Raw genomic sequence first — 27960 nt, forward strand, 5'->3', positions numbered from 1 at the left:
CCGCTTTGAGGCCATGGTCTCCGGGTCGTCAGAGGCAGCCCTCTTCTTCCCCTTAGGAGAGGAATTGCCGGTTCTTCCCTTCGGAGCAGCCTCCTTCGAGGAGGCCATAGTTTCCTTGTCCTCCCCCTCACTTCCCTCCAAAGGCACGATCTTCAACATCCTGACTAGCATGGGGTCCGGCCTGGTCTCAGGAAGGGGAGCCAAACACCTGATCAGCTTTGCCTTCACTATCCACTCCTGTTTAAAAGGATGGCTCTTTTAGGGGCGAATTTATGACAATTTTACGGATAGCGAGTCCGGGCACAAGGTTACTTACTTGAGTATCCGGGCGATTGCAGCTTAGACCTGCGTCCTCGGTCAAATCCGGACACATTGCTTGTGATCCGAAGAACATTTTATACATCTCCACGGGCATTGCACCCATAAAATGCTGGAGAGCTCGTGGTCCCTCCGGATTAAACTCCCACAAACGAAGGGAGCGACGTTTGCCGGGCAATGTTCGGCGAATCAGCATGACCTGCGTCACCTTGACCAGGTTGAGGTCTCTTTCTAAGAGATCCCTAATGCGGCCCTGCAACAAGGGCACGTCTTTGGATAACCCCCAATCTAATCCTTTGTTGACCCATGACGCTAGCCATGGTGGGGGACCCGAGCGAAAGGCAGGAGGCGCCACCCACTTGACGCTCCTGGGAGCGGTGATATAGAACCACTCTCGTTGCCACAAGCCGAGCTCCTCTTGAAAGGAGCCCTCGGGCCATGGAGCATCAGCATCCTTACTTATGACAGCGCCTCCGCACTCTGCGTGTCGTCCCTCGATCATCTTCGGCTCCACTCCAAAAGTCTTGAGCCATAATCCGAAGTGAGGAGTAACACGGAGGAGCGCTTCGCACACAATGATGAATGAGGAAATGTGGAGGATGGACTCCGGAGCTAAATCATGAAATTCCAGCCCATAATAGAACATCAGCCCCCTCACGAAGGGATCCATCAGGAAGCCTAACCCCCGAAGGAAGTGAGACATGAACACTACGCTCTCACTGGGCTGCGGACTAGGAATAGCCTACCTTTGAGCAGGCAACCTATGCAAAATTTTGGCGGTCAAGAACTTAGCCTCCCTCAACTTTAGCACGTCCTCCTCCGTGACGGAGGAGGGCATCCATCCGCCTTGAAGGTCGGGACCGGACATTGTCGAAGGTCCGAAGCACCTGGAATCTGGAGCCTAGGGTGTTGGAACTCGAGGCGACGGGCGAACTTGTTTTGAGATTGGAGAAAAGGAGTAAGGCCTTGGTATCTTTGTAAGAGGTTGAATACCAGGAGCCCTCCCCGTAACCGTTTGGGACTTGCCTTTAATCGAGAAGACATGCTAACGGGCACGATTGGGTTACCCACGTTCGTATTGATGAGAATCCCGTAAATAAAGGGGACACGATCTCTGCTTTGACAAGACGTGCCAAGGAAACCGCCTCACAAAACACGCTGAGGTGGAAAAGTGTAAACGATTCGAATAAAGGCTTGGCCGTAGTGTGATGTCACGCTGCGGAATACGTCAGCGGATTAGATTTGTGTTAATATTATTCTCTCTGTGGCAATACGTGGAAACTTATTTTGCAGAGCCGGACACTACTCTTGGTGTTTACAAACTTTTATGAAGGATTTGGAGGAGGAACCCGCCTTGCAATGCCGAAGACAATCTGCGCGCCGGACTCATCGTCATTGAAGCCTGGTTCAGGGGCTACTGAGGGAGTCCTGGATTAGGGGGTGTTCGGGTAGCCGGACTATACCTTCAGCCGGACTCCAGGACTATGAAGATACAAGATTGAAGACTTCGTCCCGTGTCCGGATGGGACTTTCCTTGGCGTGGAAGGCAAGCTTGGTGATGCGGATATTCAAGATCTCCTACCATTGTAACCGACTTTGTGTAACCCTAACCCTCTCCGGTGTCTATATAAACCAGAGGGTTTTAGTCCGTAGGACAACTTCATCATACAACAATCATACCATAGGCTAGCTTTTAGGGTTTAGCCTCCTTGATCTCGTGGTAGATCTACTCTTGTACTACCCATATCATGAATATTAATCAAGCAGGACGTAGGGTTTTACCTCCATCAAGAGGGCCCGAACCTGGGTAAAACATCGTGTTCCTTGCCTCATGTTACCATCCGGCCTAGACGCACAGTTCGGGGCCCCCTACCCGAGATCCGCCGGTTTTGACGCCGACAGAAGGGCATAGTCGTGACTATGCCGATAAGATTTCGAATCTTTCCAATGCTCTTGAGGAAGAGCGTGGTCTTTGTTTGGCTCTTGAGGAGTCACACAATGTTGACCATGCTAAGTTAAAGAAAGATTATGATCATGTCCTCATTGTTTCTCGTGTGCTAAATTCCGAGAAGGCCAAACTTGGGGTTGATCTTGCTAGACTCAAAGAGGAGTTTGATATACTTGACAAGGCCCACAAGGCCTTGAAGGGTATTCACGCTAGTCTCAAGGAGTCTCATGATCAACTCCAAGTGAAGCTAACTAAGGAGAAAGCGACTTTTCCTCATATGGTTTTAATTGACAATGCAAATGCTACTAACCCGTGTTGTGAGCATATACATCTTGTTGAGGAAAATGCTAAGTTGAAGGAGCAACTTGAGAGAGGTCTTGCGACTTGCATACAAGGCAAGAAGAACCTCAATGATCTCTTGATCAACCAAAGGGGAGTTGTGGCCAAGGAAGGGGTTGGGTACGTGCCCGACTCCAAGAACAAGAAGAAGAATGACAAGACCAAAAGACCTCCTCCTCTCATGCAAACCTTTGTGAAGGAGGGAGAGAGTGCCTCCGAGGAGAAGAAAAAGAACACTGCAAAGGGCGGCAATGTCAAGAAGGGCAATGCCACCCCTCCCAACAAAGCCGGTGATTTTAACCCTTCTTATGTGTTATGCCGTGCTAGTGATGGGCATGTTTATGCCAAATTTGTTAGTTCTCTTCATGAGTACATTGAATGGTCTATTTGGGTTCCAAAGACCCTTGTTACTAACATCAAAGGACCCATTACAAAATGGGTACCTAAAACCAAGCATTGATCTCTTGTAGGTGTTTGCTTCCGGTGGGGGATCATGGTTGCTCGATAGCGGAGCTACAAATCATATGACCGGAAGCAAGGACTTGGTGGTGGACGTGCACAAGGTTCCATCTATGCCCACCAATGTCGAGTGGGGTGACGCCTCATCTTCTAAGGTATTGGGACTTGGCAAGGTGGTCATCTCTCATGATCTCACGATCGAGAAGGTCATGCTTGTTGAGTCCCTTGCATACAATTTACTTTCCGTTCGTCAACTTGCAATCATGGGCTTTGCCACTTTCTTTGATATCGATACCATGGCCCTCTTGTGGAGCAAGACTCTTAAAGTAGCCTTTGTTGGGCATGTCGAGAACGGTCTATATGTGATTAACTTTTCGGAGCGACCCACTAAGACCGCGACATGCCTAATGGCTAAAGTTGATGTGGGATGGCTTTGGCATCGCCGTTTAGCCCATGTCAATATGAGATATTTGCAAAGTCTCCTCAAGGGGGACCATGTCCGTGGACTAACGAATGTTAGTTTTGCTAAAGGTCGTGCTTGCAGTGCCTGTATCGAAGGAAAGCTACATGAGAAGGCTCACCCTCCCACGACTATCATTTATTCGAAGAGGCCTTTGGAGCTCCTTCACATGGATATCTTTGGGCCTCCATCCTTCGATAGTCTTGGAGGTAGGAAGTATTGCTTGGTTATTGTGGATGACTACTCAAGGTGCACATGGGTGTATTTCTTCAAGAGGAAGAGCGAGACCCAACAAACTGTCATTGACTTTGCAAATGAAGCACAACGTCAACACAATGCAAAGATCTTGACAATAAGAAGTGACAATGGCACCGAGTTCAAGAACTACACCTTGGATGAATTTCTTAGTGATGAGGGAATCAAGCATCAATATTCCGCACCATACACCCCTCAACAAAACGGTGTTGCGGAGAGGAAGAACCAGACGTTGATGGATGCGGCAAGTACCATGATGGCGGAGTTCAAGTCTCCGTACAACTTTTGGGCCGAAGCCATCAACACCGCGTGTCATGCATCCAATCGGCTCTACCTCCGCAAGGGCTTGAACAAGACTCCATATGAGATACTCATCGGTAACAAGCCCAATCTCAAGTACTTCTAGGTATTCGGGTGTAAGTGTTTCATTCTCAAGAAAGGTGTTCGGTTGTCTAAATTTGAGGCTAGAGCTTATGAGGGCATATTTGTTGGTTATGCTACAAACTCTCATGCTTACCATGTCCTCAATAAATCCACGGGACTTATTGAGGAGACGTGTAACGTGGAGTTTGATGAGAATAATGGCTCCCAAGTGGAGCAAAGTGGCACTTGTGATGTAGGTGATGAAATTCCTCCCCAAGCCATACGAAGAATGGGTGCTGGCTTTATCCTACCCATTGAGGAACCCCTTGTGGCCGAAGGAGAAGGACAAAGCTCCACTCAAGTGGAGCCATCACCAACCCAAGGCCCACACACTTCCGAAGAACAACATGTAGGCCCTCATCCTCAAGAACATGACCAAGGGCAAGATCACGCTCAAGACGGTGTTGACACATCAAGTGATGCCCAAGGTCAAGTTCTCTCCTCCGAGCAAGTTCAAGAACAAGAACAATCCCAAGACGACGCTCAAGATGATCAAGTGACCACTCCTCGTCTCACCCCCGAGGAGGAATTAGAGCGTCGTGCCGCCAAGGTTGCTTCCAAGCTCTCCACCAAGGATCATCTCATGACGAATGTGCTTGGAAGCTTAAGAAAGGGGGTAAGCACTCGTAGACAATTAGCAAATTATTGTGAGCATCACGCGTTTGTCTCTTGTGTGGAACCCCACAAGGTCTATGAAGCGCTAGAAGATCCGGATTGGCTCAATGCCATGCATGAAGAACTCAACAACTTCGAGCGCAACAAAGTGTGGAGATTGGTGCCAAGACCGACCGGGAATCACGATGTCATAGGAACCAAGTGGATATTTAAGAACAAGCAAGATGCCCATGGGATTATCATTCGCAACAAGGCTCGTTTGGTAGCACAAGGCTACTCCCAAGTCGAGGGTATTGACTACGGTGAAACCTTTGCTCCCATTGCTCGTCTTGAATCCATTCACATGTTGATTGCATATGCTTCTCATCATAACTTTAAGTTACAACAAATGGATGTGAAAGGTGCTTTTCTTAATGGTCCTATTAATGAGTTGGTTTACGTCAAGCAACCCCCCGGGTTCGAGGATCCCTACTTTCCCGATCATGTGTATCAACTCGATAAGGCACTCTATGGCCTTAAACAAGCCCCACGTGCATGGTATGACCACCTTACCGAGTTGTTACAAGACCGTGGTTTTGAAGTTGGGCTAATCGGCCCCACTCTTTTTACTAAGAAGGCCAAAGGGGAGTTGTTTGTGTGCCAATTATACGTTGATGATATTATCTTTGGTTCTCCTAACAAAGCTTTCAATGAGGAATTTGCCGCTCTCATGACCTCAAAGTTCGAGATGTCCTCCATGGTAGAGTTGAAGTTCTTTCTAGGGTTCGAAGTGAAGCAAAGAAGAGAAGGAACCTTCATCAATCAATCCAAATACACTCAAGACATGCTCAAGAGATTCAAGCTAAGTGACGTCAAGCTGGCTTCCACTCCAATGCCCACCAAGTACCAACTTGACTTAGATCCCAATGGTAAAGTGGTGGATCAAAAGGTATATCATTCCATGATTGGATCCTTGCTTTACCTTTGTGCATCTAGACCGGACATCATGTTGAGTGTGGGAATTTGTGCACGGTTTCAAGCCGCACCTAAAGAAAGTCACTATGTGGCGGTCAAACGAATCTTTCGATATTTGGCTCATACCCCAAACTTTGGCTTATGGTACCCAAGAGGATCAAACTTCAAGCTTGTAGGGTACTCGGATTCTGATTGGGCGGGAGACAAAGTGGATAGGAAGTCCACTTCCGGAGGGTGCCAATTCCTTGGTTGCTCTTTGGTACGTTGGTCTTCCAAAAAGCAAAGTTGTGTGTCTCTCTCGTCCACTGAGGCGGAGTATGTTGCCGCTGGTAGTTGTTGTGCAGAACTCCTATGGATGAGGCAAACTTTAAAGGATTATGGTGTCACTTGTGACAAAGTGCCTCTTTGGTGTGACAATGAAAGTGCCATCAAGATCTCTCTCAACCCGGTGCAACACTTCAAGATGAAGCATATTGAGATTTGATATCACTTCATCCGGGATCACATTAGGCGAGGAGAGATCGAGCTCAACTATGTCAACACTCATGACAATCTTGCAGATATTTTCACGAAGCCCTTGGATGAAGCAAGATTTCGCGAGTTAAGGCATGAGCTAAATATCATTGATTCGAGCAATGTGGCTTGAACCCTTGCACACCCACCATGCTCAATTTGCTGTCTAGTTTAGGTGTAGGCATGGACATAGGGGGAGTGTTGTTCTCTCAATGAACTCTCCCTCCCCCCATTATGCATAAATTGATCAAGTCTTTCACTTTAGCCATTGTTGATGGTACTTGTGTTTCAAAGACAAGTATTGGTCATGGGCCCAAGGTTAAAATCTTCGCGGCGCCATACCTCTTGACTCAAACATAGGTGGCCTCGGCCACCGCCCTATTTTGAAGAGGTGTGTCTTGGTCGTTTGCTGGTGTGCTCTCTTTTCTTGTCGTTCTTGTCTTTTCTTCGAGCAAAAGCCATGTTGTTTGGTTGCCGCAGCGTGCTGGGCGGTACTACCGCTGGTGGTGCGCGATACTACTGCTCATAAGCGGTACTACCGCCCCCAGCACGGTACTACCACTGAGGGACGGGACCAGGGGGTTATATCGGGGCAGGGGGAGGTTTCTTCTCCCCCATACCCATTCGCTTCGCCCCCTCTTTCCTCTTCCTCTGTCCAGCCTCAACTCGCCACCGGAGGGCTCCGGCGGATCTCTGTCTCTGGGGCGTCCCTCTCCATTTCCTTTGGTGGAGTCGATCCCCACCCCGTTCTCTTACCATGGATGCCGGTATTGCCCCCGTTCGTTGTCTCCTTTTGTCTCATTTTCAGATCTTGTTTCTTAGGGGCAATGGTGGTAGCATCTCTAGATTTTTGGCTAAATCTAGGCTTGAGTTGGTTGGAGAAGGCAACTAGACTATCTCGATTAGAGTTTGGTAGGAATATTTTTGAATTTGGCAGGCCGGTAGTGCTGGATCTGACCACGGTAGTAGGAAACCGTTGTTTCTCCGCCTCATGCTGTACGAAACTGCTGTTTCTCCGCCTCGAGCAGTACTACCGCTCTCGTTGGAGCGGTACTACCGCTTGACCTTGAGCGGTACTACCGCTCTCTTTGGGGCGGTACTACCGCAGGCATGTCACGGTACTACCGCTGCATGCCAAATTCCATCATATTCCTGCCTTACCTTGATCCTTTTCGTTGTGTTTGTCGGCTTATGCTCGTTCTTTCTGGTTGTTTTGCGTGTTCTTGTGTTTGGCTCCAGGTGATGACCATTCTGAGCATCAAGCTCGCCGTATCAACCCCGGACGTGCAACATCAAAATGCTACCGCACCTCTGAGCCAGCCGGTGGTTCCTCGAGCACCCAACCGCCTCCAGCAAGTGCATCCGCAAGTGTTCCTCCACCTTCTCAGCAATCGAAGAGATCCGCCAACAAGCCAAAGGGGAAGACTGTGACTGAGATGACCAACAAGGAGTTTTGGGAAAAGCGTCGCCGCAATCCCTATGAGGTGGACCAAGAACCCACTTTGGTCAACCGCCCGTTCTGGAACCGTTTTCAGTTTGCCATGTATTTTGATGTGATCAAGGCCAAGAAGAATCTCTTTGTTGATGTTCGCTCCATTGACACTGATGCTATGGAGAAGGACCCGGAGTACTTTGGTGAAGCCCTTCAGATGTGCACTCAGCTGAACATTCTCAGGATCATGCAATTCAACAAGGATTTCGATGTAGATTTGGTGGCCTAATTCTTTGCCACCGTTCATCTTGGGACAGATGTCGACAGAACTCTGACATGGATGACCAATGGCAAGCTGCTTTCCGTCAAGTGGAAGGCTTTCATGGAGTTACTTGATGTGGTGGATCATGGGCTTGAGACTCCAGTCGGTTTCCGCCCTCACCGCAATGATACGTCCACCCACAAGCAAGCCCTTTGGCCCTACTGCACTGTGAAAGTTCACCCAGTGACTGAGAAGAAAACCTATGAGTTGTCTCCGTATCTGGACATTCTTCATCGTATCTTCCGTGAGACTCTCTTTCCTCGCATCGGGAATCTGGATATGGTCCACTCTTACCTCATGGACATGCTTCTGTTCTGTCAGCATGAGATGGAAGCAAACACTGGAGAGAGCCTGGATATTTCTCATGTCATGTGGTTTGAACTTCTCTCTGCCGTGTCTGAGCGCAAGTGCCTGATATATGGTCCATTCATCATGAGGCTCATTGAGAGGGCCTGGGCACAGATCTATCCCAGAGTGTTGCTAGAAACTGGAGACTTGGCTTCTCATGAGATCAAGCGTCTGAGGAAGAAGGACAATTGGGTCACCCCAGCGCCTCAAACAGGGGGTCCGTCTGCTGCTGCTGCTGCTGCCATGGGGACCGAGGGTGGGGCTGCCACTGATGATCATGAGAAGGACTTTGGGCCCTCTAGTACAGAACCGTCGTGGGCACAGAAGCTTAAACGCAAGATGAAGAAGCTTTTCTGCATGGAGTCTCATGGTCAGTACATGACTCATGTGGCGGAGAAGCATGCCAGGATGCGCCACAAGGAGCTCATGCGTCAGATGGGAGCGACAGTTGCCAATGGTTCTGAGGGTCAGATCACTGAAGAGGAGGAATGGATTCATCAGCATTGCCCTTGGACCGACTCCGATGCCGAACAGTTTTTGACCCACGATGAAGATGCAGACGATCCCGCTGAGATGTGATGTTTGAGATCCTCATCTTCCCATCACCTGGAGTCGTAGCGTCACTCTTTGCCCTTTTTGGTGTCTCGCTGCCAAAGGGGGAGAGAGTGTAGGGATTTGTGTTGTTGTCGTGCTTTGAGTGTGTGTGTCATCTTGTGTTTTCTTGTGTGTTCTCTCAGTGTCTTTGTTTGGTTTGGTTTGGTGCCTGTGAGACCTAAGTTCTAGACATATGGTGTGAGACATATGCTCCCTATCGCTACCTACCTTGTTACTTATGTCTTTTCAGTACTGTAGTTTATTATGAGTTGCATGCTTGTCCTGTTTTATACTCTTCTCTCATACATCTTGTGCTTAGAATTGTTGGACTATAAAATATAGCGGGAGTGTTGATCCGGATGTGTGTGTCTTGCTTTCCGAATGCTCCTCTAACTAGGTGCACACATTCTGGGGGAGCCCGTCTATATTTTGTAGTTCTTAGTTTTCTTACATTTATTTATTTTCCTTGCGCAAATCCCTAGTTGTCATCAATCCACCAAAAAGGGGGAGATTGTTACGGCATATCTCTCTCAAGGTAGTTTTCGTGATTGATGATAACATGTTTGTGGACTAATCATGTGCTTTGAATAGTTCACAGATTCACCCCTGGCATGAGATGCTTTCTTCCCTTCGGAGTGTCTTTCAAGACGGTGTAGCTCTTTCGCTTCTCTCTCGGTGGACTAGTTGCGTAGAGGGCACCGTACTATCAAGAGGGGGTCCGCTGGGGTATTGCATGGGTGGAATCAACACGTACACATCAGCTTCTCACCCTCCGAGCTTGTCCATTCCATTGAAGAGATCTCTCCGCTTTTCTTTGTCATGTCTGGGTCCCAGCGGTAGTACCGCGCAACCCAGCCGTAGTACCGCTGAGGAGCCACAAGTGGCGGTACCGCTCCACAGCGGTAGTACCGCCTATGACTCCACAGCAGTAGTACCGCTGGGGTTCCTGGCACCACCGGCTCGTCCTCAGCCTCTTTTGAGAGATTCTCTCTCTCTCTTCAGTGTCCCAGCGGTAGTACCACACTACCAGCGGTAGTACAGCCGAAGGGTCACAAGCGGCAGTTCCGCTCCACAGCAGTAGTACCGCCCGTGACCCCGCTACCGTAGTACCGCTTGGCTGTCTGGCTCCTACCGCCTTGACTCGAGGGGTCTTTTTCTCGTGTCGGGTTTTGCGGCACTAGTTGCGGTTGTAGAGGCAGTAGTACCGTTTCAGGAGCGGTAGTACCGCCCCTACCACCGCGGTAGTACCGCGTTGGGTCCTATTCCCTACTAGTCTCCTCTGCGCAGCAATGCCGCTGGCTGGTGCGGCAGTACCGCCCCCACTTAGCGGTAGTACCGCCTTGTGCGGGGCTGGTTGGTGAGGGGCAACGGTTGGGTTGTTGCCCCCACTATAAAAAGGGGTCCCCTTCTTCCCTTTGACCCATCTCTTCCCCCTCAAGCTCCATTTATTGCTCAAGCTCCATTAAATGCTCCAAGCTCCATTTTCGCCCGATCTATCTCTCTAACCAATCAAACTTGTTGATTTGCTTGGGAGTGGTTGAGAAGGCCCCGATCTACACTTCCACCAAGTGATTTTTGATTCCCCCACTCATCCCTAGCGGATCTTGTTACTCTTGGGTGTTTGAGCACCCTAGATGGTTGAGGTCACCACAGAGCCATAGTCCATTGTGGTGAAGCTTCGTGGTTTTGTTGGGAGCCTCCGATTAAGTTGTGGAGATTGCCCCAACCTTGTTTGTAAAGGTTCGGTTACCGCCTTCAAGGGCACCAATAGTGGAATCACGGCATCTCGCATTGTGTGAGGGCGTGAGGAGAATACGGTGGCCCTAGTGGCTTCTTGGGGAGCATTGTGCCTCCACACCGCTCTAACGGAGACGTACTTCCCCTCAAAAGGAAGGAACTTCGGTAACACATCCTCGTCTTCACCGGATCCACTCTTGGTTATCTCTTACCTTTACTTGTGCAAGCTCTTTAGTGTTACTTCTCTTGCTTGCTCGTATGCTTGTTGTTATTGCATCATATAGGTTGCTCACCTAGTTGCACATCTAGACAACCTACTTTGATGCAAAGTTTAATTTAGTAAAGAAAAGTAAAAATTGGTAGTTGCCTATTCACCCCCCCCCTCTAGTCAACCATATCGATCCTTTCACCTTTGGGTGACTTGGTAAAACTATGAGAGGGAAAAATGCACCCTGCCGGCGCTGAATTGAGATGCCTCCAAGTTCTAAGCTAAGGCCGTTGGTGCACTCGTTTTGCCGGTTCAGATAAAAGTACTCTCTAAATAGTTCCACAGTCGGCTCTTGCTGAAGATATACCTCACAGAGCACCTGGAAGTTACAGATATTGGATATGGAATTGGGCCCAATATCCTGAGGATGGAGTTTGAAAAAGTGAAGAACTTCTCTGAAATTTTTTGAGCCGGGCGGTGAGAAGCCCCGGTTCATGTGATCAGTAAAAACGACCATTTCACCGTCTTTTGGATTGGGTCTTTCTTCTTCCGGGTCAGGAGCACGATAAGACATGATGTTTCTTGAAGGCAGAAATCCAATGAGGAAGAACTCTTTTAGACACTCCTCAGTTATGGTCGAGGGGACCCAGTTGCAGATGGTGGGTGTCTTTGACGGCATGATGTACAAGGGACTGGAAAAGGAAAAACAAAGTGCCGGTTCAATTAACAGTTAAAGGTTGGAATTGTAAAACAAATAACGGCGGCTTAACTAAGGGCTAATGACATATAGGGAAAAGAAAGCCGGAGTGGTAAGCCGCCATGACTACAGATTTTTTTCGGAAAGCAGATTCACTTAAGTGTTGGCATAAACAAGTTTCACCAAGCTATCATTATCATTTTGGATCAAAAGGCTGTTTCAAAAAGGGAAATATTCTAGACCTAAAAACCTAGTACAGATGAGTTCGTCGACTATAAAGAAGCATCTATACAGGTAAAAGGGATCTACTGATATAAAAAATGAATGCCAAACAGCTACCGCGCGAGTTATATCTCTTCTTTGGATCAAAAGAAGTTGCGGAGAAGATCTACAAGATGATCCGTGGCGAACAGGTGAAGAACACTGAAGAACTTGCAAACCTAGAATAGATCTAGGTGTGAGAGAGAGAGAAGAAAACTTACAAGATTCAGACCTGCCGCGAAGAGTCGCCGCATTCTCTGGACAGACTCAGGGTGATGCAACGGTCAAGCTTGACGACAACGATGAGAGTTGCGGCAGCGGCGGAGCTCGAGCAGTGACGGAGGTTGCGAGAGGAAGAAGATGAGGAAGAAAGGAGAATGAGAAGGACCATCCGCGTGCCTATTTATAAGGGCAGATGCGAACAGACGGGCGCAAAAATCAAGGGAGAACCAAATAATGGTTATCCAGCTATATAGACGCCTCGATTCTCGGGAAGCATTAAAAATCAAAGATCCGTTGGAAGATGACGTCATGAAAGTTTTTTGTGTTTTCAAAATATGACATCATGGCGGGTTACAAAGTTTTTTCAGGCAGAAGATGGATTTCATCTAAGTATTGAAGATTGACAAAGAACAAGGTTCAAAGTCAACCTGGGGCCTAATGTTGGGGATATTACTATCAGTATGACCCGCCCAGGAGGGGCCGGGTCAGCCCTAATGGCGGGTTACATGAGAAGCGCAATATACAGTCAAGATGATAGTTTATTAAACATATAGAAAGCCCAAGGGCCTCGAGCCGGCTTAAGGCCCGTTATTGTAAACCGCCATATGGACGGCAAATACTTGTACAGAAAGGCATGTAAAGAAAGTCACCGAGCCGAACACGATTATGAGCCGACCGGGACTCCGTAGGCCACCTGGCGTCAACCCGTGTATATAAGGGGACGACCCGGTGGCGGTTTAGGGAAAGAAACAACAAAGTCGATAACCAAGCCGGCGAGTTGAGCCTCTTGGAGATCGAAACCTCAGCAATACCAATCACAACTAGACGTAGGCTTTTACCTTCATCGTAAGGGGCCGAACTAGTATAAAACTCTCTCATGTCCATTGTCCCGATTAACCCCTTTAAGCTTCCTAGTGCGATGGCCCTACTCCCGAGGACACATGGGAATATCGTCAAGCTAGTTTTCATCACGCTCATATGATTCGCGTTTAGTACTTTGATAATTTGGTATGTGGGTGAACTGGTGCTTGGGTGCTACCCTTACTTGGACAAGCATCCCACTTATGATTAACCTCTATTGCAAGCATCCGCAAATACAACAAAAGTATTAAGGTAAACCTAACCATAGCATGAAACATATGGATCCAAATCAGCCCCTTACGAAGCAACGCATAAACTAGGGTTTAAGCTTCTGTCACTCTAGCAACCCATCATCTACTTATTACTTCCCAATGCCTTCCTCTAGGCCCAAACAATGGTGAAGTGTCATGTAGTCGACGTTCACATAACACCACTAGAGGAGAGACAACATACATCTCATCAAAATATCGAACGAATACCAAATTCACATGACTACTAATAGCAAGACTTCTCCCATGTCCTCAGGAACAAAAGTAAATACTCACAAAGCATAAACATGTTCATAATTATAGGGGTATTAATATGCATATAGGATCTGAACATATGATCTTCCACCGATTAAACCAACTAGCATCAACTACAAGGAGTAATTAACACTACTAGCAACCTACTAGCACCAATCCCGGACTTGGAGACAAGAATTGGACACAAAAGATGAACTAGGGTTTTGAGATGAGATGGTGCTGATGAAGATGTTGATGGAGATTGCTGCTACCTCTTGAGCTTGCGTTGGATTTCCCCAAAGAGGAAAGGATGATGCAGCAGAGTAGCGTAAGTATTTCCCTCACTTTTTGAGGACCAAGGTATCAATCCAGTAGGAGGCCACGCTCAAGTCCCTCGTACTTGCACAAAACGATAGCTACTCACAACCAACACGATTAGGGGTTGTCAATCCCTTCACGGTCACTTACGAGAGTGAGATCTGATAGATATAATATTTTTGGTATTTTTGGTATGGAGATGCAAAGTGAAAAGTAAAAGGCAAAGTAAAAAGCAAAGCAAGATTAAAGTGATGGAGATTGATATGATGAGAATAGACCCGGGGGCCATAGGTTTCACTAGTGGCTTCTCTCAAGAGCATAAGTATTCTACGGTGGGTGAACAAATTACTGTTGAGCAATTGACAGAATTGAGCATAGTTATGAGAATATCTAGGCATGATCATGTATATAGGCATCAAGTCCGTGACAAGTAGACCGAAACGATTCTGCATCTACTACTATTACTCCACTCATCGACCGCTATCCAACATGCATCTAGAGTATTAAGTTAAAAACAGAGTAATGCTTTAAGCAAGATGACATGATGTAGAGAGATAAATTCATGAAATATGAAATAAACCCCATCTTGTTATCCTCGATGGCAACGATGCAATACGTGCCTTGCTGCCCCTTCTGTCACTGGGAAAGGACGCCGCAAGATCGAACCCAAAGCTAAGCACTTCTCCCATGGCAAGAAAAACCAATCTAGTAGGCCAAACCAAACTGATAATTCGAAGAGACTTGCAAAGATAACCAATCATACATAAAAGAATTCAGAGAAGATTCAAATATTATTCATAGATAGACTTGATCATAAACCCACAATTCATCGGTCTCAACAAACACACCGCAAAAAAGAAGAAGATTACATCGAATAGATCTCCACAAGAGAGGGGGAGAACTTTGTATTGAGATCCAAAAAGAGAGAAGAAGCCATCTAGCTAATAACTATGGACCCGAAGGTCTGAGGTAAACTACTCACACTTCATCGAAGAGGCTATGGTGATGTAGAAGCCCTCCGTGATGACGGCCCTCTCCGGCGGAGCTCCGGAACAGGCCCCAAGATGGGATCTCCTGGATACAGAAAGTTGCGGCGGTGGAATTAGGTTTTTGGCTCTGTATCTGTTCGTTTGGGGGTACGTATGTATATATAGGAGGAAGAAGTACGTCGGTGGAGCTTCGGTGGGCCCACGAGGGTGGGGGCGCGCCTGGGGGTATAGGGCGCGCGCCCCTACCTCGTGCCCACCTCGAAGCTTCCTTGGCGTAGGGTCCAAGTCTCTTGGGTCATATTCGGGAATAAAATCACGTTCCAGAAAGGTTTATTCCGTTTGGACTCCGTTTGATATTCCGTTTCTTCGAAACACTGAAATAGACAAAAAACAGCAATTCTGGGCTGGACCTCCGGTTAATAGGTTAGTCCCAAAAATAATATAAAAGTGGAAAATAATGCCCAATATAGTCCAAAACAGTAGATAATATAGCATGGAGCAATCAAAAATTATAGATACGTTGGAGACGTATCAGGCATCCCCAAGCTTAATTCTTGCTCGTCCTCGAGTAGGTAAATGATAAAAAGAGAATTTTTGATGCGGAGTGCTGCTTGGCATAATTTCAATGCAAATCTTCTTAATTGTGGTATGAATATTCAGATTAGGAAGATTCAAGACAAAAGTTCATATTGACATAGAGAATAATAATACTTCAAGCAAACCAACAAAGCAATTATGTTTTTGTAAAGTAACATGGCCAAAGAAAGTTCATCCCTACAAAATCATATAGTTTAGTCATGCTCCATTTTCGTCACACAAGAATGCTCTCATCATGCACAACCCCGATGACAAGCCAAGCAATTGTTTCATACCTTGATAATTTCAACTCATAAACTTTCACGCAATACATGAGCGTGAGCCATGGATATAGCACTATGGGTGGAATAGAATATAATGATGGGGGTTATGTGGAGAAGACAAAAAGGAGAAAGTCTCACATCAACGAGGCTAATCAATGGGCTATGGAGATGCCCATCGATTGATGTTAATCAAGGAGTAGGGATTGCCATGCAACGGGTGCACTAGAGCTATAAATGTATGAAAGCTCAACAAAAGAAACTAAGTGGGTGTGCATCCAAATTGCTTGCTCATGAAGACCTAGGGCACTTGAGGAGGCCCATTGTTGGAATATACAAGCCAAGTTCTGTAATGAAAATTCCCACTAGTATATGAAAGTGATAACTCAAGAGACTCTCTATATGAAGAACATGGTGCTACTTTGAAGCACAAGTGTGGAAAAAAGGATAGTAGCATTGCCCCTTTTTATTTATTTTCCTTTTGGGGGGGCTTTTTTTTCTTTGGCCTTTCTCTTTTTCTTGGGGGGGGCAATGCTCTATTGAATGATGATCATCACACTTCTATTTATTTACAACTCAATGATTACAACTCGATACTAGAACAAAGTATGACTCTATATGGATGCCTCCGGCGGTGTACCGGGATATGCAATGAATCAAGAGTGACAAGTATGAAAAAATTATGAACGGTGGCTTTGCCACAAATACTATGTCAACTACATGATCATGCTAAGCAATATGAAAATGATGAATGTGTCATGATAAACTGGATGGTGGAAAGTTGCATGGCAATATATCTCGGAATGGCTATGGAAATGCCATAATAGGTAGGTATGGTGGTTGTTTTGAGGAAGATATAAGGAGGTTTATGTGTGAAAGAGTGTATCATATCACGGGGTTTGGATGCACCGACGAAGTTTGCACCAACTCTCGAAGTGAGAAAGGGCAATGCACGGTACCGTAGAGGCTAGCAGTGATGGAAGGGTGAGAGTGCGTATAATCCATGGACTCAACATTAGTCATAAAGAACTCATATACTTATTGCAAAAATCTACAAGCCATCAAAAACCAAAGTATTACGCGCATGCTCCTAGGGGGATAGATTGGTAGGAAAAGACCATCGCTCGTCCCCGACCGCCACTCATAAGGAGGACAATCAAATAACACCTCATGTTTCAAATTTGTTGCATAACGTTTACCGTACGTGCATGCTACGGGACTTGCAAACTTTAACTCAAGCACTTCTCAAATTCACAATTACTCTACTAGCATGACTTTGATATTACTACCTCCATATCTCAAAACAATTATCAAGCATCCAACTTTTCTTAGTATTCAACACACTCAAAAGAAAGTTTCACAAATCTTGAATACCAAGCATGTTATTATTAAGCAAATTACCATGCTATTAAGACTCTCAAAATAATTTAAGTGAAGCATGAGAGATCAATAGTTTCTTTAAAATAAATCCACCACCGTGCTCTAAAAGATCTAAGTGAAGCACATAGAGCAAAATTATAGCGCTCAAAAGATATAAGTGAAGCACATAGAGTATTCTATAAAATTCTAATTCACGTATGGCTCTCTCAAAAGGTGTGTACAGCAAGGATGATTGTGGCACACTAACAACCAAAGACACAAATAATACAAGACGCTCCAAGCAAAACACATATCATGTTGGTGAATAAAAATATAGCTCCAAGTAAATTACCGATGGAAGTGGACGAAAGAGGGGATGCCTTCCGGGGCATCCCCAAGCTTTGACTTTTTGGTGCCCTTGGATTATCTTGGGGTGCCATGGGAATCCCCAAGCTTAGGTTCTTGCCACTGCTTGTTCCATAATCCATCACAAGAATTCACCCAAAACTTGAAAACTTCACAACACAAAACTCAATAGAAATCTCGTGAGCTCCATTAGAGAAAGAAAACAAAAGACCGCTTCATGTTACTGTAATTAACTCATTCTTTATTTATATTGGTGTTAAACCTACTGTATTCCAACTTCTCTATGGATTATAAACTATTTTACTGACCATAGATTCATCAAAATAAGCAAACAACACACGAAAAATAGAATCTGTCAAAAACAGAACAGTCTGTAGTAATCTGTAACTAACGCAAACTTTTGGAACTCCAAAAAATCTACCAACATTGGGGCCTAGACAATTTGTTTATTGATCAGCATCAATTGGAATCAGTATTTTATCACGTTCTGGTGATTTTTAACAATTCGGCCACTGAACGCAAAGTTTCTGGAAATTAAAGCAAGATCAAATAACTATCATCCAAGAAGATCCAATAGGTCTAACTTGGCACAAACACTAATTAAAACACAAAACCACATCCAAACAGAAGGTAGATGGGTTATTTATTCCCTAACAGAAGAAAAACACAAAAAACTAAAAATAAAATTGGGTTTCCTCCCAACAAGCGCTATCGTTTAACGCCCCTAGCTAGGCATAAAAGCGAGGATAGATCTAGGTATTGCCATCTTTGGTAGGCAATCCATAAGTGGCTCTCATGATAGTTTCATATGGAAATTTTATTTTATTTCTTGGAAAGTGTTCCATGCCCTTTTTTAACGGAAATTGAAATATAATATTCCCTTCCTTCATATCAATAATCGCACCAATCATTCTAAGGAAAGGTCTACCAAGAATAATAGGGCAAGAAGGATTGCAATCTATATCAAGAACAATTAAATCTACGGGCACATAATTCCTATTTGCAACAATAAGAACATCATTAATCCTTCCCATAGGTTTCTTAATAGTAGAATCCGCAAGATGCAAGTTTAGAGAGCAATTATCAAAATCGCAGAAATCTAGCAAATCACACAAAGTTTTGGGGATAGTGGAGAGACTAGCACCCAAATCACACAAAGCGTAAAACTCATGATCTTTAATTTTAATTTTAATAGTTGGTTCCCACTCATCATAGAGTTTTCTAGGGATAGAAACTTTCAACTCAAGTTTTTCTTCATAAGATTGTATCAAGGCATCAGCAATATGTTCGGTGAAGGCTTTCTTTTGACTATAAGCATGTGGAGAATTTAGCACGGATTGCAACAAGGAAATACAATCAATTAAAGAGCAACTTTCATAATTAAATTCCTTGAAATCCAATATAGTGGGTTTAGCAACATCTAGATTTTTATTTATTTCAATCCCACTTTCATCAATTTCATCATAAAGATCTAAATACTCCGAATTTTAAGAATGCCTTCTAGGTAAAGGAAGATCATATTCAGTTTCATCAAGATTCATATTGCAAAACAAAGATTTGATAGGAGACACATCAATAACTTTTAGATCTTCATCTTGATTTTCATAGGAATTGGAAGAACACGCTTTAATAAAGGCATCTTTGGAAGCACGCATCCTAGCTGTTCTTTCCTTGCACTCATCAATGGAAATTCTCATGGCTTTGAGAGACTCATTGATATCATGCTTAGAAGGAATAGATCTAATCTTTAAAGAATCAACCTCAAGAGAAATTATATCAATGTTCCTAGCCAAATCATCAACTTTAAGCAATTTCTCTTCAAGCAAAGCATTAAAATTCTTTTGTGAATTCATAAACTCTTTAACACTATTCTCAAATTCAGAGGGCATCTTATTATAATTTCCATAAGAGTTGTTATACGAATTCCCATAATTATTAGAAGGATTACTAGGATATGGCATAGGATTAAAATTCCCTCTATAAGCGTTGTTACCAAAATAATTCCTACCAACAAAATTCACATCCATAGATTCATTGTTATTCTCAATCAAAGTAGACAAAGGCATATCATTAGGATCAGAAGAAACACTCTTAGTAGCAAATAATTTCATAAGTTCATCCATCTTTCCACTCAAAACATTGATTTCTTCTATCGCATGAACTTTTTTATTAGAAGATCTTTCAGTATGCCATTGAGAATAATTAACCATAATATTATCTAGGAGTTTAGTAGCATCTCCTAAAGTGATATCCATAAAAGTGCCTCCCACGGCCGAATCTAAAAGATTTCTAGAAGAAAAATTCAATCCGGCATAAAGTTTTTGTATAATCATCCACAAATTCAAACCATGAGTAGGGCAATTACGTATCATGAATTTCATTCTCTCCCAAGCTTGTGCAACATGTTCATGATCAAGTTGCTTAAAGTTCATAATATCGTTTCTAAGAGAGATGATCTTAGCGGGAGGGAAATACTTAGAGATAAAAGCATCTTTGCACTTGTTCCAAGAATCAATACTATTTTTAGGCAAAGATGAAAACCAAGCTTTAGCACGATCTCTAAGCAAAAAAGGAAATAGCTTCAATTTAAAGACGTCATTATCGACATCTTTTTCTTTTGCATATCACATAAATCCACGAAGCTATTCAGATGAGTTGCGGCATCTTCACTAGGAAGGCCGACGAATTGATCTTTCATAACAAGATTCAACAAAGTAGTATTGATTTCACAAGACTCAGTATTGGCAAGAGGAGCAATCCGAGTTCTAAGGAAATCATTATTATTGGTATTGGTGAAGTCACACAATTTGGTAGTATCTTGAGCCATCGCGACAAACAAGAAATCCAACACACGGGCAAACAAAAAGGCAAGCTAGAAAAAGGCAAACGGAGAAAGAGAAGGAGAAGGAGATTGAGAAAGAGAGGGCGAATAAAATGGCAAGGGTGAAGTGGGGGAGAGGAAAACGAGAGGCAAATGGCAACTAATGTAATGCGAGAGATAGGGATTGTGATGGGTACTTGGTATGTTGACTTTTTGCGTAGACTCCCCGGCAACGGCGCCAGAAATTCTTCTTGCTACCTCTTGAGCTTGCGTTGGATTTCCCCGAAGAGGAAAGGATGATGCAACAGAGTAGCGTAAGTATTTCCCTCAGTTTTTGAGAACCAAGGTATCAATCCAGTAGGAGGACATGCTCAAGTCCCTCGTACCTGCACAAAACGATAGCTACTCACAACCAACGCGATTAGGGGTTGTCAATCCCTTCAGGTTACTTACGAGAGTGAGATCTGATATATATAATATTTTTGGTATAGAGATGCAAAGTGAAAAGTAAATGGCAAAGTAAAAAAGCAAAGCAAGATTAAAGTGATGGAGATTGATATGATGAGAATAGACCCGGGGGCCATAGGTTTCACTAGTGGCTTCTCTCAAGAGAATAAGTATTCTACGGTGGGTGAACAAATTACTGTTGAACAATTGACAGAATTGAGCATAGTTATGAGAATATCTAGGCATGATCATGTATATAGGCATCACGTCCGTGACAAGTAGACCGAAACGATTCTGCATCTACTACTATTACTCCACTGATCGACCGCTATCCAGCATGCATCTAGAGTATTAAGTTAAAAACAGAGTAACGCTTTAAGCAAGATGACATGATGTAGAGAGATAAATTCATGCAATATGAAATAAACCCCATCTTCTTATCCTCGATGGCAACGATGCAATACGTGCCTTGCTGCCCCTTCTGTCACTGGGAAAGGACACCGCAAGATCGAACCCAAAGCTAAGCACTTCTCCCATGGCAAGAAAAACCAATCTAGTAGGCGAAACCAAACTGATAATTCGAAGAGACTTGCAAAGATAACCAATCATACATAAAAGAATTCAAAGAAGATTCAAATATTATCCATAGATAGACTTGATCATAAACCCACAATTCATCGGTCTCAACAAACACACCGCAAAAAAGAAGAAGATTACATCGAATAGATCTCCACAAGAGAGGGGGAGAACTTTGTATTGAGATCCAAAAAGAGAGAAGAAGCCATCTAGCTAATAACTATGGACCCGAAGGTCTGAGGTAAACTACTCACACTTCATCGGAGAGGCTATGGTGATGTAGAAGCCCTCCGTGATGACGGCCCTCTCCGGCGGAGCTCCGGAACAGGCCCCAAGATGGGATCTCGTGGATACAGAAAGTTGCGGCGGTGGAATTAGGTTTTTGGCTCTGTATCTGTTCGTTTGGGGGTACGTATGTATATATAGGAGGAAGAAGTACGTCGGTGGAGCTTCGTTGGGCCCACGAGGGTGGGGGCACGCCTGGGGGTATAGGGCGCGTGTCCCTACCTCGTGCCCACCTCGAAGCTTCCTTGGCGTAGGGTCCAAGTCTCCTGGGTCATATTCGGGAATAAAATCACGTTCCAGAAAGGTTTATTCCGTTTGGACTCCATTTGATATTTCGTTCCTTCGAAACACTGAAATAGACAAAAAACAGCAATTCTGGGCTGGGCCTCCGGTTAATAGGTTAGTCCCAAAAATAATATAAAAGTGGAAAATAATGCCCAATATAGTCCAAAACAGTAGATAATATAGCATGGAGCAATCAAAAATTATAGATACGTTGGAGACGTATCAGGCATCCCCAAGCTTAATTCCTGCTCGTCCTCGAGTAGGTAAATGATAAAAAGAGAATTTTTGATGCGGAGTGCTGCTTGGCATAATTTCAATGCAAATCTTCTTAATTGTGGTATGAATATTCAGATTAGGAAGATTCAAGACAAAAGTTCATATTGACATAGAGAATAATAATACTTCAAGCAAACCAACAAAGCAATTATGTTTTCGTAAAGTAACATGGCCAAAGAAAGTTCATCCCTACAAAATCATATAGTTTAGTCATGCTCCATTTTCGTCACACAAGAATGCTCTCATCATGCACAACCCCGATGACAAGCCAAGCAATTGTTTCATACCTTGATAATTTCAACTCATAAACTTTCACGCAATACATGAGCGTGAGCCATGGATATAGCACTATGGGTGGAATAGAATATAATGATGGGGGTTATGTGGAGAAGACAAAAAGGAGAAAGTCTCACATCAACGAGGCTAATCAATGGGCTATGGAGATGCCCATCGATTGATGTTAATCAAGGAGTAGGGATTGCCATGCAACGGGTGCACTAGAGCTATAAATGTATGAAAGCTCAACAAAAGAAACTAAGTGGGTGTGCATCCAACTTGCTTGCTCATGAAGACCTAGGGCACTTGAGGAGGCCCATTGTTGGAATATACAAGCCAAGTTCTGTAATGAAAATTCCCACTAGTATATGAAAGTGATAACTCAAGAGACTCTCTATATGAAGAACATGGTGCTACTTTGAAGCACAAGTGTGGAAAAAAAGGATAGTAGCATTGCCCCTTTTTATTTATTTTCCTTTGGGGGGGGCTTTTTTTTCTTTGGCCTTTCTCTTTTTCTTGGGGGGGGGGCAATGCTCTATTGAATGATGATCATCACACTTCTATTTATTTACAACTCAATGATTACAACTCGATACTAGAACAAAGTATGACTCTATATGGATTCCTCCGGCGGTGTACCGGGATATGCAATGAATCAAGAGTGACAAGTATGAAAAAATTATGAACGGTGACTTTGCCACAAATACTATGTCAACTACATGATCATGCTAAGCAATATGAAAATGTTGAATGTGTCATGATAAACTGGATGGTGGAAAGTTGCATGGCAATATATCTCGGAATGGCTATGGAAATGCCATAATAGGTAGGTATGGTGGCTGTTTTGAGGAAGATATAAGGAGGTCTATGTATGAAAGAGCGTATCATATCACGGGGTTTGGATGCACCGACGAAGTTTGCACCAACTCTCGAAGTGAGAAAGGGCAATGCACGGTACCGTAGAGGCTAGCAATGATGGAAGGGTGAGAGTGCGTATAATCCATGGACTCAACATTAGTCATAAAGAACTCATATACTTATTGCAAAAATCTACAAGCCATCAAAAACCAAAGTATTACGCGCATGCTCCTAGGGGGATAGATTGGTAGGAAAAGACCATCGCTCGTCCCCGACCGCCACTCATAAGGAGGACAATCAAATAACACCTCATGTTTCAAATTTGTTGCATAACGTTTACCATACGTGCATGCTACGGGACTTGCAAACTTTAACTCAAGCACTTCTCAAATTCACGATTACTCTACTAGCATGACTTTGATATTACTACCTCCATATCTCAAAACAATTATCAAGCATCCAACTTTTCTTAGTATTCAACACACTCAAAAGAAAGTTTCACAAATCTTGAATACCAAGCATGTTATTATTAAGCAAATTACCATGCTATTAAGACTCTCAAAATAATTTAAGTGAAGCATGAGAGATCAATAGTTTCTTTAAAATAAATCCACCACCGTGCTCTAAAAGATCTAAGTGAAGCACATAGAGCAAAATTATAGCGCTCAAAAGATATAAGTGAAGCACATAGAGTATTCTATAAAATTCTAATTCACGTATGGCTCTCTCAAAAGGTGTGTACAGCAAGGATGATTGTGGCACACTAACAACCAAAGACACAAATAATACAAGACGCTCCAAGCAAAACACATATCATGTTGGTGAATAAAAATATAGCTCCAAGTAAATTACCGATGGAAGTGGACGAAAGAGGGGATGCCTTCCGGGGCATCCCCAAGCTTTGACTTTTTGGTGCCCTTGGATTATCTTGGGGGTGCCATGGGCATCCCCAAGCTTAGGCTCTTGCCACTGCTTGTTCCATAATCCATCACAAGAATTCACCCAAAACTTGAAAACTTCACAACACAAAACTCAATAGAAATCTCGTGAGCTCCATTAGAGAAAGAAAACAAAAGACCACTTCAAGTTACTGTAATGAACTCATTCTTTATTTATATTGGTGTTAAACCTACTGTATTCCAACTTCTCTATGGATTATAAACTATGTTACTAACCATAGATTCATCAAAATAAGCAAACAACACACGAAAAATAGAATCTGTCAAAAACAGAACAGTCTGTAGTAATCTGTAACTAACGCAAACTTCTGGAACTCCAAAAAATCTACCAACATTGGACGGCCTAGACAATTTTTTTATTGATCAGCATCAATTTGAATCAGTATTTTATCACGTTCTGGTGATTTTTAACAATTCAGCCACTGAACGCAAAGTTTCTGGAAATTAAAGCAAGATCAAATAACTATCATCCAAGAAGATCCAATAGGTCTAACTTGGCACAAACACTAATTAAAACACAAAACCACATCCAAACAGAAGGTAGATGGGTTATTTATTCCCTAACAGAAGAAAAACTCAAAAAACTAAAAATAAAATTGGGTTTCCTCCCAACAAGCGCTATCGTTTAACGCCCCTAGCTGGGCATAAAAGCGAGGATAGATCTAGGTATTGCCATCTTTGGTAGGCAATCCATAAGTGGCTCTCATGATAGTTTCATATGGAAATTTTATTTTCTTTCTTGGAAAGTGTTCCATGCCCTTTTTTAATGGAAATTTAAATCTAATATTCCCTTCCTTCGTATCAATAATCGCACCAATCATTCTAAGGAAAGGTCAACCAAGAATAATAGGGCAAGAAGGATTGCAATCTATATCAAGAACAATTAAATCTACGGGCACATAATTCCTATTTGCAACAATAAGAACATCATTAATCCTTCCCATAGGTTTCTTAATAGTAGAATCCGCAAGATGCAAGTTTAGAGAGCAATCATCAAAATCACGGAAATCTAGCAAAACACACAAAGTTTTGGGGATAGTGGAGACACTAGCACCCAAATCACACAAAGCGTAAAACTCATGATCTTTAATTTTAATTTTAATAGTTGGTTCCCACTCATCATAGAGTTTTCTAGGGATAGAAACTTTCAACTCAAGTTTTTCTTCATAAGATTGTATCAAGGCATCAGCAATATGTTCGGTGAAGGCTTTCTTTTGACTATAAGCATGTGGAGAATTTAGCACGGATTGCAAGAAGGAAATACAATCAATTAAAGAGCAACTTTCATAATTAAATTCCTTGAAATCCAATATAGTGGGTTTAGCAACATCTAGATTTTTATTTCTTTCAATCCCACTTTCATCAATTTCATCATAAAGATCTAAATACTCCGAATTTTAAGAATGCCTTCTAGGTAAAGGAAGATCATATTCAGTTTCATCAAGATTCATATTGTAAAACAAAGATTTGATAGGAGACACATCAATAACTTTTAGATCTTCATCTTGATTTTCATAGGAATTGGAAGAACACGCTTTAATAAAGGCATCTTTGGAAGCACGCATCCTAGCTGTTCTTTCCTTGCACTCATCAATGGAAATTCTCATGGCTTTGAGAGACTCATTGATATCATGCTTAGGAGGAATAGATCTACGCTTTAAAGAATCAACCTCAAGAGAAATTCTATCAAAGTTCTAGCCAAATCATCAACTTTAAGCAATTTCTCTTCAAGCAAAGCATTAAAATTCTTTTGTGAATTCATAAACTCTTTAACACTATTCTCAAATTCAGAGGGCATCTTATTATAACTTCCATAAGAGTTGTTGTAGGAATTCCCATAATTATTAGAAGGATTACTAGGATATGGCATGGGATTAAAATTCCCTCTATAAGCGTTGTTACCAAAATTATACCTACCAACAAAATTCACATCCATACATTCATTGTTATTCTCAATCAAAGTAGACAAAGGCATATCATTAGGATCAAAAGAAACACTCGTAGTAGCAAATAATTTCATAAGTTCATCCATCTTTCCACTCAAAACATTGATTTCTTCTATCGCACGAACTTTTTTATTAGAAGATCTTTCAGTATGCCATTGAGAATAATTAACCATAATATTATCTAGGAGTTTAGTAGCATCTCCTAAAGTGATATCCATAAAAGTGCCTCCCGCGGCCGAATCTAAAAGATTTCTAGAAGCAAAATTCAATTCGGCATAAAATTTTTGTATAATCATCCACAAATTCAAACCATGAGTAGGGCAATTATGTATCATTAATTTCATTCACTCCCAAGCTTGTGTAACATGTTCATGATCAAGTTGCTTAAAGTTCATAATATCATTTCTAAGAGAGATGATCTTAGCGGGAGGGAAATACTTAGAGATAAAATCATCTTTGCACTTGTTCCAAGAATCAATACTATTTTTAGACAAAGACGAAAACCAAGCTTTAGCACGATCTCTAAGCGAAAAAGGAAATAGCTTCAATTTAAAGACATCATTATCGACATCTTTTTCTTTTGCATATCACATAAATCAACGAAGCTATTCAGATGAGTAGCGGCATCTTCACTAGGAAGGCCGGTGAATTGATCTTTCATAACAAGATTCAACAAAGCAGTATTGATTTCACAAGATTCAGTATTGGCAAGAGGAGCAATCCGAGTTCTAAGGAAATCATTATTATTGGTATTGGTGAAGTCACACAATTTGGTAGTATCTTGAGCCATCGCGACAAACAAGCAATCCAACACACGGGCAAACAAAAAGGCAAGCGAGAAAAAGGCAAACGGAGAAAGAGAAGGAGAAGGAGATTGAGAAAGAGAAGGCGAATAAAATGGCAAGGGTGAAGTGGGGGAGAGGAAAACGAGAGGCAAATGGCGACTAATGTAATGCGAGAGATAGGGATTATGATGGGTACTTGGTATGTTGACTTTTTGCGTAGACTCCCCGGCAACGGCGCCAGAAATTCTTCTTGCTACCTCTTGAGCTTGCGTTGGATTTCCTCGAAGAGGAAAGGATGATGCAACAGAGTAGCGTAAGTATTTCCCTCAGTTTTTGAGAACCAAGGTATCAATCCAGTAGGAGGACATGCTCAAGTCCCTCGTACCTGCACAAAACGATAGCTACTCGCAACCAACGCGATTAGGGGTTGTCAATCCCTTCATGGTTACTTACAAGAGTGAGATCTGATAGATATAATATTTTTGGTATAGAGATGCAAAGTGAAAAGTAAAAGGCAAAGTAAAAAAGCAAAGCAAGATTAAAGTGATGGAGATTGATATGATGAGAATAGACCCGGGAGCCATAGGTTTCACTAGTGGCTTCTCTCAAGAGAATAAGTATTCTACGGTGGGTGAACAAATTACTGTTGAACAATTGACAGAATTGAGCACAGTTATGAGAATATCTAGGCATGATCATGTATATAGGCATCACGTCCGTGACAAGTAGACCGAAACGATTCTGCATCTACTACTATTACTCCACTGATCGACCGCTATCCAGCATGCATCTAGAGTATTAAGTTAAAAACAGAGTAACGCTTTAAGCAAGATGACATGATGTAGAGAGATAAATTCATGCAATATGAAATAAACCCCATCTTGTTATCCTCGATGGCAACGATGCAATACGTGCCTTGCTGCCCCTTCTGTCACTGGGAAAGGACACCGCAAGATCGAACCCAAAGCTAAGCACTTCTCCCATGGCAAGAAAAACCAATCTAGTAGGCCAAACCAAACTGATAATTCGAAGAGACTTGCAAAGATAACCAATCATACATAAAAGAATTCAGAGAAGATTCAAATATT

The sequence above is a fragment of the Triticum aestivum genome, chromosome 4A (assembly GCF_018294505.1).
Source record: "Triticum aestivum cultivar Chinese Spring chromosome 4A, IWGSC CS RefSeq v2.1, whole genome shotgun sequence".
In the NCBI taxonomy this organism is placed as follows: domain Eukaryota; kingdom Viridiplantae; phylum Streptophyta; class Magnoliopsida; order Poales; family Poaceae; genus Triticum; species Triticum aestivum.